This window comes from Phyllobates terribilis, unplaced genomic scaffold (genome assembly GCF_046119375.1).
Source record: "Phyllobates terribilis strain yellow unplaced genomic scaffold, ASM4611937v1 Scaffold_1__5_contigs__length_1240528914, whole genome shotgun sequence".
Classification (NCBI taxonomy): domain Eukaryota; kingdom Metazoa; phylum Chordata; class Amphibia; order Anura; family Dendrobatidae; genus Phyllobates; species Phyllobates terribilis.
This window is the reverse complement of record NW_027362761.1, coordinates 523,809,034-523,821,633: the sequence shown is the minus strand read 5'-3', so window position 1 is coordinate 523,821,633 and position 12,600 is coordinate 523,809,034.

Genomic DNA, 12,600 nt, shown 5'->3' with positions numbered 1-12,600 from the left:
GGTCCAAAACAATCCCACAGGAGTGTTATCAGTGCTGTATAGAGAAGCCATGTAGGCATTATAATCACAAAATGGCTATTATAATACCGGCTATTAACTTTCCTGGTGTCCCTCTGTGCTCCGAAGTGCTCCTGGTGCGGTGAGAATGGCGTGCTTTGCACGCTAGTGAATCTTACAGTTTTATAAGTCGGGTCGTTTCGGACGTGGCGATAGCAAATATGTGTACTCTATTTGTATATTTTTGTTTTTACATAAATATCTGTGTTAATTGGATCAATATTTTTTCAGGTTTTATTTTGTATTGTTGTTTTTTTTATATTTTTTACAACTTTTTTTTAACTTTTTTATTTTGTTCCAGTATGGGACATCAACTTTCCCTGCTCTGATCACAGGTCTAATACTCTGCAATGCTTTTGCATTGCAGGGCATTAGATCAGCGTCTCGCACACAGGCAGGAGGCATGTCAGTCCCTACTCTCAGCAGGAGCTTACAGGCCACCATCCCTGGGTGACCACGCAGCCATCTTTCGGCTTAGGGTCAATATGGAGACCATTGGGACAACGCGATCCCAACGCTCAGAGCAGAGAGGGAGCTCCCTCCCTCTGCACGCTGATTGATGTCACTGTCACTATTGACAGTGGCATCAGAGGGGTTAAACAATCGCGATCGGTGCTAGCACTAATCATGGGCATTACTGCTAGGTGTCTGCTCTCATATAGCGCCGACACCCGCTTTTGATCGCGCCGGCACTTTGAGTGCACCCCACGATCGTCATGTAATACAGGTACGCCTGTTTGCAGGAACGCACCTCCTGCAGCGCCGTACATGTACGGCGAATGTCGTGAAGGGGTTACAGAGGACATTTCGCCAAATTTTTCATGTTGAACTGGACACATGTAATAGTGATTGCAGAGCAGAATAAAACGTTTTTGTTTGTTTGTTTTGCGTTTTTCTTTTATTATTTTGCCACTCCATTGCGGAGATATTTGCAATCACAGTATTTGGCACCTAACGAGTTAAATTTTTTATAAATCCAAGTGGATTTATAAAAAATTAAGTGTATGTCATCAGATAATTTTCAGTCAACATCATATGGAGAAGAAGTATGTTCCCAGTGAGAACGGTCTGATAACACCCATTTGAACTTTAACATTTTTTTAACCCACTAGGTGCCAAATACTTAGATTGCAAATATCTCCGCAATGGAGAGGCAAAAACTTTATGGTAGTGCAGAAGTGCAACTGCCAAGAAAAGGCAAATAAAAATGTACCGTATAAGTATTGTAATGGTAGCAATGGGATCCTGTTAGGGTATGTGCACACTATGTCTTTTTCAGGCAGATTCCATAACGGAAAGTGTCGAAAAACACATAACTTATAAGAAAATGCTCAAAAGAGTAAACATTTGCATTTTTATGTAAAAACGACTTGCTGTGCTTATGTTCAGGTTTTTGAATATCTTTTAACCTCTTCAGATTACTAAAAATGAGATTACCGATTCACTAAACAATAGTAATAAGTGTATAAGTTAATCATAAGTCCTACAAAGAAAAATACCACACTTTGACAAAAAATATAAACTTAAAATATACTGTTTATTAGATAATTTAAAAAAAGTGTGGTCAGATTTTTTCACGGAGCCATAGATTTGCATTGCCGAAAATCAGACATGTCTCCGTGGACCCTTCAGACATATGAAAGGCTCCATAGAATATCATAGGTACGAGTGGTACTCTTGCAAACCACGAAAAGCACTCGTACGAGAACAATGGGCGAGTTGAAATTAATGTACTTTGGCCAAGGTCATGCATTAGATGTAGAATGTTTTTTTTGTATCTCTAATCTCCGTGCTCATCTCGCTTTAGCTTCTGGAGAAGATACTGCAAAAATGAGGAAAAATAATTTTGACGACCGCCGCAGTTTCTATTATAATGTGTTGTGCTTTCGACCGCCGCAGTTTCTATTATAATGTGTTGTGCTTTAAAAAGCAATAAGAAATATTGCTGCGAGCGTTCCAATATTGTTCTAGATAATCGGTTAATCTTCCATGCTCTTTTTCAGTTCAGGGAGTAGTTAGTGTCCCTAAAGAGAGATTAACACAATCTCTTCTCCTAGCGGCATACCGGCATCGAGACCTAGTATGACAAACCCCAGGAACATTATTTGCTGCTGTTTTTATGTACCGTGGGCTTCGGACCCTTTATTGCTAATAGCTTAAGTGTTCCAAAGGGTATAAGCCATGTTATTTGTATGTGCAAATACCTAAGAACAGACACCATATTATTCAGCCCAGTGGTGCTGCTGTTATACATAATCCAGTTATGGTTTTAAACATCCCTTGTGTAATTGTTGCATTTCCTGTTAATGCCATATAAGTATTATTACATCATGCAGTTTAATAATCAACCCCGTAGCATGAAGGATAATATAAAATTCATAAATAATACTGTAAAAGCCCTGCGTCATATAAAATGCCAAATACTAATATTTATGCAGTATTTTATATGTAAGGGTTTGTGTTCTTTATTTGGCAACAGGCACTATGTGTTCCGTCATATGGTTCTAGTAAAGAATACCGTAATATACATGCATATACAGCACAGTAATATACATGCAATTTTTTTTTTTTGCAGATTCTTACACAATATTTGAAATATAAACCATCTGCGTAAAAGTATAGCTACCAAAGGCCCAACAAAATTTTCTGGGGCACCATATTGCGGATCTATATGACACTGATCTGTAATTTATCATGAGACTGTGTTTAGTAACTTCACTGCTCGATCAACACTAGTTATGAGCTTAAATCCAACCAAGGGCCAACGTTGTTTTTAGGGTTTTAAAAAAATCAGTGGTCCAAGCCTCAAGCGATGTCTCCAAATATACCTGCCCCCTTCAATTAAAATCACATTATATCCATATACAATTATATATACTGTATATTTGGTATGATAAATACAATAATCAATACAGCTATTGTTATCTATAATTTGCCAATATGTTACGTTACCTTTTATATGCCCACTATATATTAGCTTTGTAAATCATCTTTTTTTTAAAGGGAATCTGTCAGCAGGTTGTTGCTATGTAATTTGGGAGCAGCATAATGTAGACGCTGATTCCAGGGAATTGTTACTTGCTCAGCAGCTTACTGCAGTTTCGATACAATCAGTGGTTTATCAGCAGGAGATTATCACTACAGGACTAGGTGTGACATGCACAGCAGTCAGGCTAATCTGTGTAACTCTGCCCCCACCACTGATTGGCAGCTTTCTGACAGTGTACACAGAAAGCTGCCTATGAGTATTGTGAATGGGGTTATACAGGGCTCAGCATTCAGAGAACTGCTAGATCTGCAGCAGAGAAAACAGTGATTTTATGAAAGCGACAGCAAGCAGTTCAGTAAGTGATACATCATTGGAATCAGGTTCTCTGTCACTACATTATACTGCTCTCAGATTCTATAGCAAAATGTGGTGACAGATAATGTTAAATTTCAGCTAAACAAAACAAACTTAAGCCTTGGAATGTTCTGTAAGATTCTGTTTTTTATACAACATGCCCTGGAAGAAACCTGAGGTCTTGATGTCCTACAGACTAAAAGTGACTCGCCCCCTGGGCAGTGGGGTACCCGGAACCGGGCTTTCTGGTGTACGGTGCTGATGGGGGTAGTAGTGGCAACCCGATCCCGTGGCTCAGGGTGGTCAGACCAAATGGCGGCAGTCTATTTATCAGTGTTTTGGAATGTCCGACTACGCCACCCGTGGATTGCGGTCAGGGATGACCGCCGCTGCAAGGCAGACCGCTGAGGCTGGTGTTGGTGTGCAGCACAGGGGTAGGATAACTCCCCACGGGAAGAGTGTAGCCTCAGGGCAATGTAGGTGGATGCTGGGGGTGATGGTGCAGGCGCAGCATAAATCACACAGAGTCCAATGGTGCCGTTCAGGCCTTTTACTCACAGTTGATATCCAAGTCACTTCTGTCAGCAATGACTGCCCAAGCCGTGCTGCGTCCACCAGGTGAGGGGCTCAGTCAACCCCCAGGCAACTCAGGAGTGTGGTACAGGACCCCCTTCTATCCTTTCTCTGGCCTCTCGTGCCCCACCAGTGACCACGCTTCTGTCCGGCTGCCTCGGGCCTTCTCTGGTAAAACTTGGCGCCAGTTACCCTGACCTTATGTGGTGCCTTCCTAGCGGGTGTAGCAAGTGGTCGCACCAATAAATGATCACGACCTCCGGTTCTTGGCTGAGGGATGATTTACCTCCACCAACTTGGGAATCCGGTACCCTTCCGCGGCCTGACCCTTCACCCGATATAACGCGGGCTTGTAAAGGTTGCTGTCCGTTCTGCTCTCTTAGGGTCCCTTCTGCCTTATTGTTTCTGGAGCCTTTCTACTCCTCTGTCTCTCCTGTTTCCTTTCTTCTCCTTCTCTTCTTCTCCTCTCTGGCCCCGGCCTTTTCTCTAGGCATGCCTTCTGAGCAGAGCTCCTACAGAGCCTCTGCTCCCTGTCACCTCTCTACTGTACAGAACTTCTTCTCAAAACTAAGATGACTCCCACCTTTTATCTGCTTCTCTGTGTCTGAGCTCAGGTGACCTGCACCCAATGAGCTCCTTCCTGTGCTCCAGAAACCGTCCCCTCTGCTCCTACACCACTGTGTTCTCTCCCCCCTCCCCACTCCAGCCAGGGACATGGTCAGTTGTGCATGCAATTATATGGGAGCACCGTCGAGCTGTCCCCCCGGAAATGGGGTGAGTGTGTGTATGCAGCTAACTGAGCCCTGGTCCACACTCCATCCTTACCTGGGAGTGGAATATCACACCTCTGGTTGAGGTGCAATACCCCTGTAGCAACCGAACCCTCGGGGCGCTACAAAAGCATACCGCCCAACTTTTGAAGAACAGAGAGAGGGACACATCATGCTATGTGCGCCGCAAATTTTGGCCACGCCCCTGGCCACACCCGACGTCTCGCCCATTTATGATTATCATTCTCCCCTGGCAGGAGGAGTTATCAGAGGGGCGCCGGTAGTGAGGGAAATTCAGCAGACGCCCGAGACTGCAGGGCGTAGACCCAAATCTGGGACTGTCTGCTGTATCCAGGATGGTTGGGATTAGAGATGAGCAGATGGATTCCTGGGTCTCTGGTCCAGCGTCCAGGTCAATGCTACCTAGCAGCTGGACAGGAGGCCGCGAATCTCTAACCGTCCGGTGTCCCCAGCGGCTTTTGATCACCCAGAGCAGCGTGACATCATCTGTGCGTCCTGCTCATCTCTAGTTGGGACCTGTGGATTATTTTTTGTTCCTTTATTCACAGTTGGAGACAATAGAACTTTCTCATCTGTATGTAGCTTCATTATATGACATCTGTTTTTTTTTGTGGCTGTAAGGCAGTGTTCACACGTTGCAGAAATACTGTTTTGTTTATTTTCTTCAGGATCCGTACCAAACTACGCAATAACAATCTTCTCCCCCTTATTTGATGCGTTTTTGGTGCAGACGTGAAGCCGCGTTTTTAATATTTTTCTTATTGTACAGAAAAGCTTTGATTCTGCGCTTAATAAAGTAACTGCTTTTTTTTTAGACTCCACATAGAAGCATCTAGAGAAAAAAAATCACCAAAACCGCACAGTTCAGCAGCGTCCTTACGCACAGCGGGCACCTTTTTTGTTAAAGTAGTTTTTATTAAGGATTTTTTACATAAATGGGGTAAAGAAAAAGGGGGGGGGGATTTATAAATACACAGTAATATAGAAAAAGGGGGGAGACAATTTATAAATACACAGTAATATAGAAAAAGGGGGGAGACATATTATAAATACACAGTAATATAGAAAAAGGGGGGAGATAAATAAATACACAGTAAGATAGAAGAAGGGGGGAGACATATTATAAGTACACAGTAATATAGAAGAAGGGGGGAGACATATTATAAGTACACAGTAATATAGAAAACGGGGTGGAGACATATTATAAATACACAGTAATATAGAAGAAGGGGGGAGACATATTATAAGTACACAGTAATATAGAAGAAGGGGGGAGACATATTATAAGTACACAGTAATATAGAAAAAGGGGGGAGACATATTATAAATACACAGTAAGATAGAAGAAGGGGGGAGACATATTATAAATACACAGTAATATAGAAAAAGGGGGGAGACATTATAAATACACAGTAATATAGAAAAAGGGGGGGACATATTACAAATACACAGTAAGATAGAAGAAGGGGGGAGACATATTACAAATACACAGTAATATAGAAGAAGGGGGGAGACATATTATAAGTACACAGTAATATAGAAAAAGGGGGGAGACATATAAGTACACAGTAATATAGAAAAAGGGGGGACATATTACAAATACACAGTAAGATAGAAGAAGGGGGGAGACATATTATAAATACACAGTAATATAGAAGAAGGGGGGAGACATATTATAAATACACAGTAATATAGAAAAAGGGGGGAGACATTATAAATACACAGTAATATAGAAAAAGGGGGAGACATATTATAAATACACAGTAAGATAGAAGAAGGGGGGAGACATATTATAAATACACAGTAATATAGAAAAAGGGGGGAGACATATTATAAATACACAGTAAGATAGAAGAAGGGGGGAGACATATTATAAATACACAGTAATATAGAAAAAGGGGGGAGACATTATAAATACACAGTAATATAGAAAAAGGGGGGGACATATTACAAATACACAGTAAGATAGAAGAAGGGGGGAGACATATTACAAATACACAGTAATATAGAAGAAGGGGGGAGACATATTATAAGTACACAGTAATATAGAAAAAGGGGGGAGACATATAAGTACACAGTAATATAGAAAAAGGGGGGGACATATTACAAATACACAGTAAGATAGAAGAAGGGGGGAGACATATTATAAATACACAGTAATATAGAAGAAGGGGGGAGACATATTATAAATACACAGTAATATAGAAAAAGGGGGGAGACATTATAAATACACAGTAATATAGAAAAAGGGGGAGACATATTATAAATACACAGTAAGATAGAAGAAGGGGGGAGACATATTATAAATACACAGTAATATAGAAAAAGGGGGGAGACATTATAAATACACAGTAATATAGAAAAAGGGTGGGGACATATTACAAATACACGGTAAGATAGGAAAGGGGGAGACATATTATAAATACATAGTAATATAGAAAAAGGGGGGGAGACATATTATAAATACACAGTAATATAGAAAAAGGGGGGAGACATATTATAAATACACAGTAATATAGAAAAAGGGGGGAGACATATTATAAATACACAGTAATATAGAAAAAGGGAGGAGACATATTATAAATACACAGTAAGATAGGAAAGGGGGAGACATATTATAAATACACAGTAATATAGAAAAAGGGGGGAGACATATAAATACACAGTAATATAGAAGAAGGGGGAGACATATTATAAATACACAGTAATATAGAAGAAGGGGGGAGACATATTATAAATACACAGTAAGATAGGAAAGGGGGAGACATATTATAAATATATAGTAATATAGAAAAAGGGGGGAGACATATAAATACACAGTAATATAAAATAAAAGGTGGAAAGGGTTAAGGATGAGAAGAAGGAAGGGAAAATAGGGTTTATTAAGGAAAATGGGAAAAAAGGAAAAAGAAAAAGTTAAGGGGATAGAAGGGAAATGAAAAAGATTGGTATGTACAGGATAGGCAAGGGAAAGGGGTTGCGATACACATATAAGATACCTTATATAGAAAACATTTAGGAGGTAGGAGGAGAAGAAAAGGAACGGGAAAGGCAAGGAAAGAAAGGGAAAAAGAACACCTGTAAAAACAGCTGGAAAGACAGGAATATAAACTGCTCAAAAAATAAAGGGAACACTTAAACAACAGAATATAACTCCTAGTAAATCAAACTTCTGTGAAATCAAACTGTCCACTTAGGAAGCAACACTGATTGACAATCAATTTCACATGCTGTTGTGCAAATGGAATAGACAATAGAAGGAAATTATTGGCAATTATCAAGACAGACTCAATACAGGAGTGGTTCTGCAGGTGGGGACCACAGACCACATCTCAGTACCAATGCTTTCTGGCTGATGTATTGGTCACTTTTGAATGTTAGTTGTGCTTTCACACTCGTCGTAGCATGAGACGGACTCTACAACCCACAGAAGTTGTTCAGGTAGTGCAGCTCATCCAGGATGGCACATCAATGCGAGCTATGGCAAGAAGGTTTGCTGTGTCTGTCAGCGTAGTATCCAGAGTCTGGAGGCCCTACCAGGAGACAGGCCAGTACACCAGGAGACGTGGAGGGGGCCGTAGGAGGGCAACAACCCAGCAGCAGGCCGCTACCTCCGCCTTTGTGCAAGGAGGAACAGGAGGAGTACTGCCAGAGCCCTGCAAAATGACCTTCAGCAGGCCACAAATGTGCATGTGTCTGCACAAACGGTTAGAAACCGACTCCATGAGGGTGGTATGAGGGCCCGACGTCCACAGATGGGGGTTGTGCTCACAGCCCAACACCGTGCAGGACGCTTGGCATTTGCCACAGAACACCAGGATTGGCAAAGTCGCCACTTGCACCCTGTGCTCTTCACAGATGAAACTGGTTCACACTGAGCACATGTGACAGACGTGACAGAGTCTGGAGACACCGTGGAGAGCGATCTGCTGCCTGCAACATCCTTCAGCATGACCGGTTTGGCAGTGGGTCAGTAATGGTGTGGGGTGGCATTTCTTTGGAGGGACGCACATCCCTCCATGTGCTCGCCAGAGGTAGCCTGACTGCCATTAGGTACCGAGATGAGATCCTCAGACCCCTTGTGAGACCATATGCTGGTGCGGTTGGCCTTGGGTTCCTCCTAATGCAAGACAATGCCAGACCTCATGTGGCTGGAGTGTGTCAGCAGTTCCTGCAAGATGAAGGCATTGAAGCTATGGACTGGCCCGCCCGTTCCCCAGACCTGAATCTGATTGAGCACATCTGGGACATCATGTCTCGCTCCATCCACCGTCACGTTGCACCACAGACTGTCCAGGAGTTGGCAGACGCTTTAGTCCTGGTCTGGGAGGAGATCCCACAGGAGACCATCCGCAACCTCATCAGGAGCATGCCCAGGCGTTGTAGGGAGGTCATACAGGCACGTGGAGGCCACACACAATACTGAGCCTCATTTTGACTTGTTTTAAGGACATTACATCAAAGTTGGATCAGCCTGTAGTGTTTTTCCACTTTAATTTTGGGGGTGACTCCAAATCCAGGTCTCCATTGGTTAATAAATTTGACTTCCATTGATGATTTTTGTGTGATGTTGTTGTCAGCACATTCAACTTTGTACAGAACAAAGTATTCAATGAGAATATTTCATTCATTCAGATCTAGGATGTGTTATGTGAGTGTTCCCTTTATTTTTTTGAGCAGTGTATATAAATATTAACTTCTAAATAATGTAAAATGCTGTTTGTTGAATTCTAATAGTGGGCGCAGTTCTCATGAAATCACATCCACTTTGCTTGAACAGTTAAACAGCAGAATTTTTGTGAAAAAAAAGCAGCAGAAAATACGTAGCATTTACGCTACATGTGAACACGGTCTAAATGTCTAAGAAAAGTGGACGTGATTCCATGAAATCTCGGCCTTTGTGGTCTTAAGACGCTGCTGAACTCTACAGTTTTGCTGCATTTTTTCTTTGTAGACTTCATCTGGAAAAAAATTAATGAAGAAAAAAAAACGCCATTGCATTTTTAAGCGCAGAATCAAAGCTTTTCTGTGCTACCAAAACAGCGTTACAAATGCATTAAATAAGGGGAAAACACATCAAAGAAACGCAGAAAACACACAATAATCAGAAAAGATTGTTATTGCGTCGTGTGGTGCGGACACCTGCAGACAAAAAGCAGCAGAAAGAACGCAGCATTTACACTACGTGTGAACACGGCCTCAGCGTTACAGTTTTATTACATTTTTTATGGGTTTAACCCCTTAATAACATCTGACGTACTAATACGCGTCTGTGCCCTGGGACTTAAGAGCCAGACCCGTATTAGTACGTCATCGCGATCGCGCGCGCACACAGGCTGTGCGGGCGCGATCGCCGCCGGGTGTCAGCTGATTGTCACAGCTGACACCCGGTACTATGTGCAGGGAGCGGTCACGCACCGCTCCCAGCACATTAACCCCCGTGATGCTGCGATCGAAGTCGATCGAAGTCGATCGCGGCATTGCGGGGGCAAGGGGAGGTGATCGGCGATACTCACCTCCTCTTCCGGCTTCCAGCGCAGTCTGCAAAGGCTTCCCGGGTGTTGCCATGACGACCCGATGTCGTCATGACAACATCCGGGTCACCAGAGAGCAGGAAGATTGCTTGGACATGCGCAGTGCATCTCCAAGCAATCTTCACACTGTGCACTTCTGACAGCCTTCATGGCATAGGGATGGTGCTCCATTCCTGTGCCATGCAGGCGATCAGAAAAAAAAAGTGAAAGTCCCAGAGTGGGACAAAGTAATAAAGTGTATAAACTGTGTGAAAGTGGAAAAAAAAAAAAAAAAAAAAAAGTGCAAAAATATTATAAAAAAATAAAAAAAATAATACACCAAAAATAAAAATATAATGTACCCATCAATAAATATTATTATAAAAAAAATAAAAAAAAAACAATAAAAGTACACATATTTGGTATCGCCGCGTCCGGAACAACCTGACCTATAAAACTTTCCCACTAGTTAACCCCTTCAGTGAACACGGTAAAAAAAAAAAAAAAAAAAACAAGCAAAAAACAATGCTTTATCACCATACCGCCAAACAAAAAGTGGAATAACACGCGATCAAAAAGACGCATATAAATAAAAATGATACCGCTGAAAACGTCATCTCGTCCCGCAAAAAACACGCCGCCATATAGCTCCATCAGCCGAAAAATAAAAAAGTTATAGCTCTCAGAATAAAGCGATACTAAAAAATATTTTTTTTCTATAAAATAGCTTTTATTGTGTATAAGCGCCAAAACATAGAAAAATGATACAAATGTGGTACCGCTGTAAACGTACTGACCCGAAGAGTAAAGCTGCCTCATCAATTTTACCACACGCGGAACAGAATAAAAAAAAAAAAAAAAAAAACAATTCCTGAATTGTTGGTTTTTGTTTATTCTGCCTCCCAAAAATCGGAATAGAAAGCGATCAAAAAATGTCACGTGCCTGAAAATGGCACCAATAACAACGTCAAGTCATCCCGCAAAAAACGAGCCGTCACATGACTGTCTGCCAAAATCTGGAAAAATTATAGCTCTCAAAATATGGCGATGCAAAAACTAAATTTTACAAAAAATGCGTCTTTTAGTGTGTGACAGCTGTCAGTGATAAAAACCCCATATGATTCTGGCATTGCTGTAATCACACCGACCCGAAGAATAAAGTCGTCTAATCACTTATACCGCACACGGAACGGCGTCAAAAATAAACTCTTGAGTTAGGATTGGGCTAGGGTTAGGGCTGGGTTTGGGGCTAGGGTTGTGCTGGGGCTAGGGTTGTGCTGGGGCTAGGGTTGTGCTGGGGCTAGGGTTGTGCTGGGGCTAGGGTTGTGCTAGGGTTAGGGCTGGGGTTGGGATTTTTTTCAAAAGTAAGAAAAAAAGATGACGATATGGCGACTAGTGTTGAGAGCAAGTGCTCGCTACTTGAGTTTGCATCGGGTGCTCTGGTATGCATTTAGTATCGTGGGTATTTGAGTGACATGCTCGAGTCTCTGCCCCATATGCTTCGCGGCCAAAAAACTTTACGGGAATTGCCTGCCATGCACGAGCGATCCCCGCATGTTTTTTTTTGGGTGTCTAATAACCGTGAAACATGCAGAGCAGGGACTCGAGCATGTCACTCGAGCACACGCTGTACATGGTGCATACCTGAGTACCCGATGCAAACTCAAGTAGCGAGCACTTGCGCTCAAGAATAATGAAAACTTATTCAATATGATGACCTAATGTAAACAAATAATGTGCCGTACCTCTGGGTTCAAAATGATCACTATACACCTTAATAAAATCTTTGAGGGGTATAGTTTCCAAAATGGGGACACTTGTGGGGGAGCTCCACTGTTTAGGCACATCACGGGCTCTCCAAACGCGACATGGTGTCCGCTAACAAATTGAATGGAAAATCGGCTCAAATTGTTAGCGGACGCCATGTTGCGTTTGGAGAGCCCCTGTGTGCCCAAACATTGGAGCTCCCCCACAAGTGACCCCATTTTGGAAACTAGACCCCCCAAGGCACCTATCTAGATGCATAGTGAGCACTTAGAACCCCCAGGTGCTTCACAAATTGATTCGTAAAAATGAAAAAGTGAAAATAAAACACTTTTTCATTTTTATGAATCAATTTGTGAAGCACCTGGGGTTCCAACTGCTCACTATGAATCTAGATAGGTGCCTTGGGGGGTCTAGTTTCCAAAATGGGGTCACTTGTGGGGGAGCTCCAATGTTTGGGCACACAGGGACTCTCTAAATGCAACATGGTATCCGCTAACAAATTGAATGGAAAATCGGCTCAAATTGTTAGCGGACACCACATTGCGTTTGGAGAGCC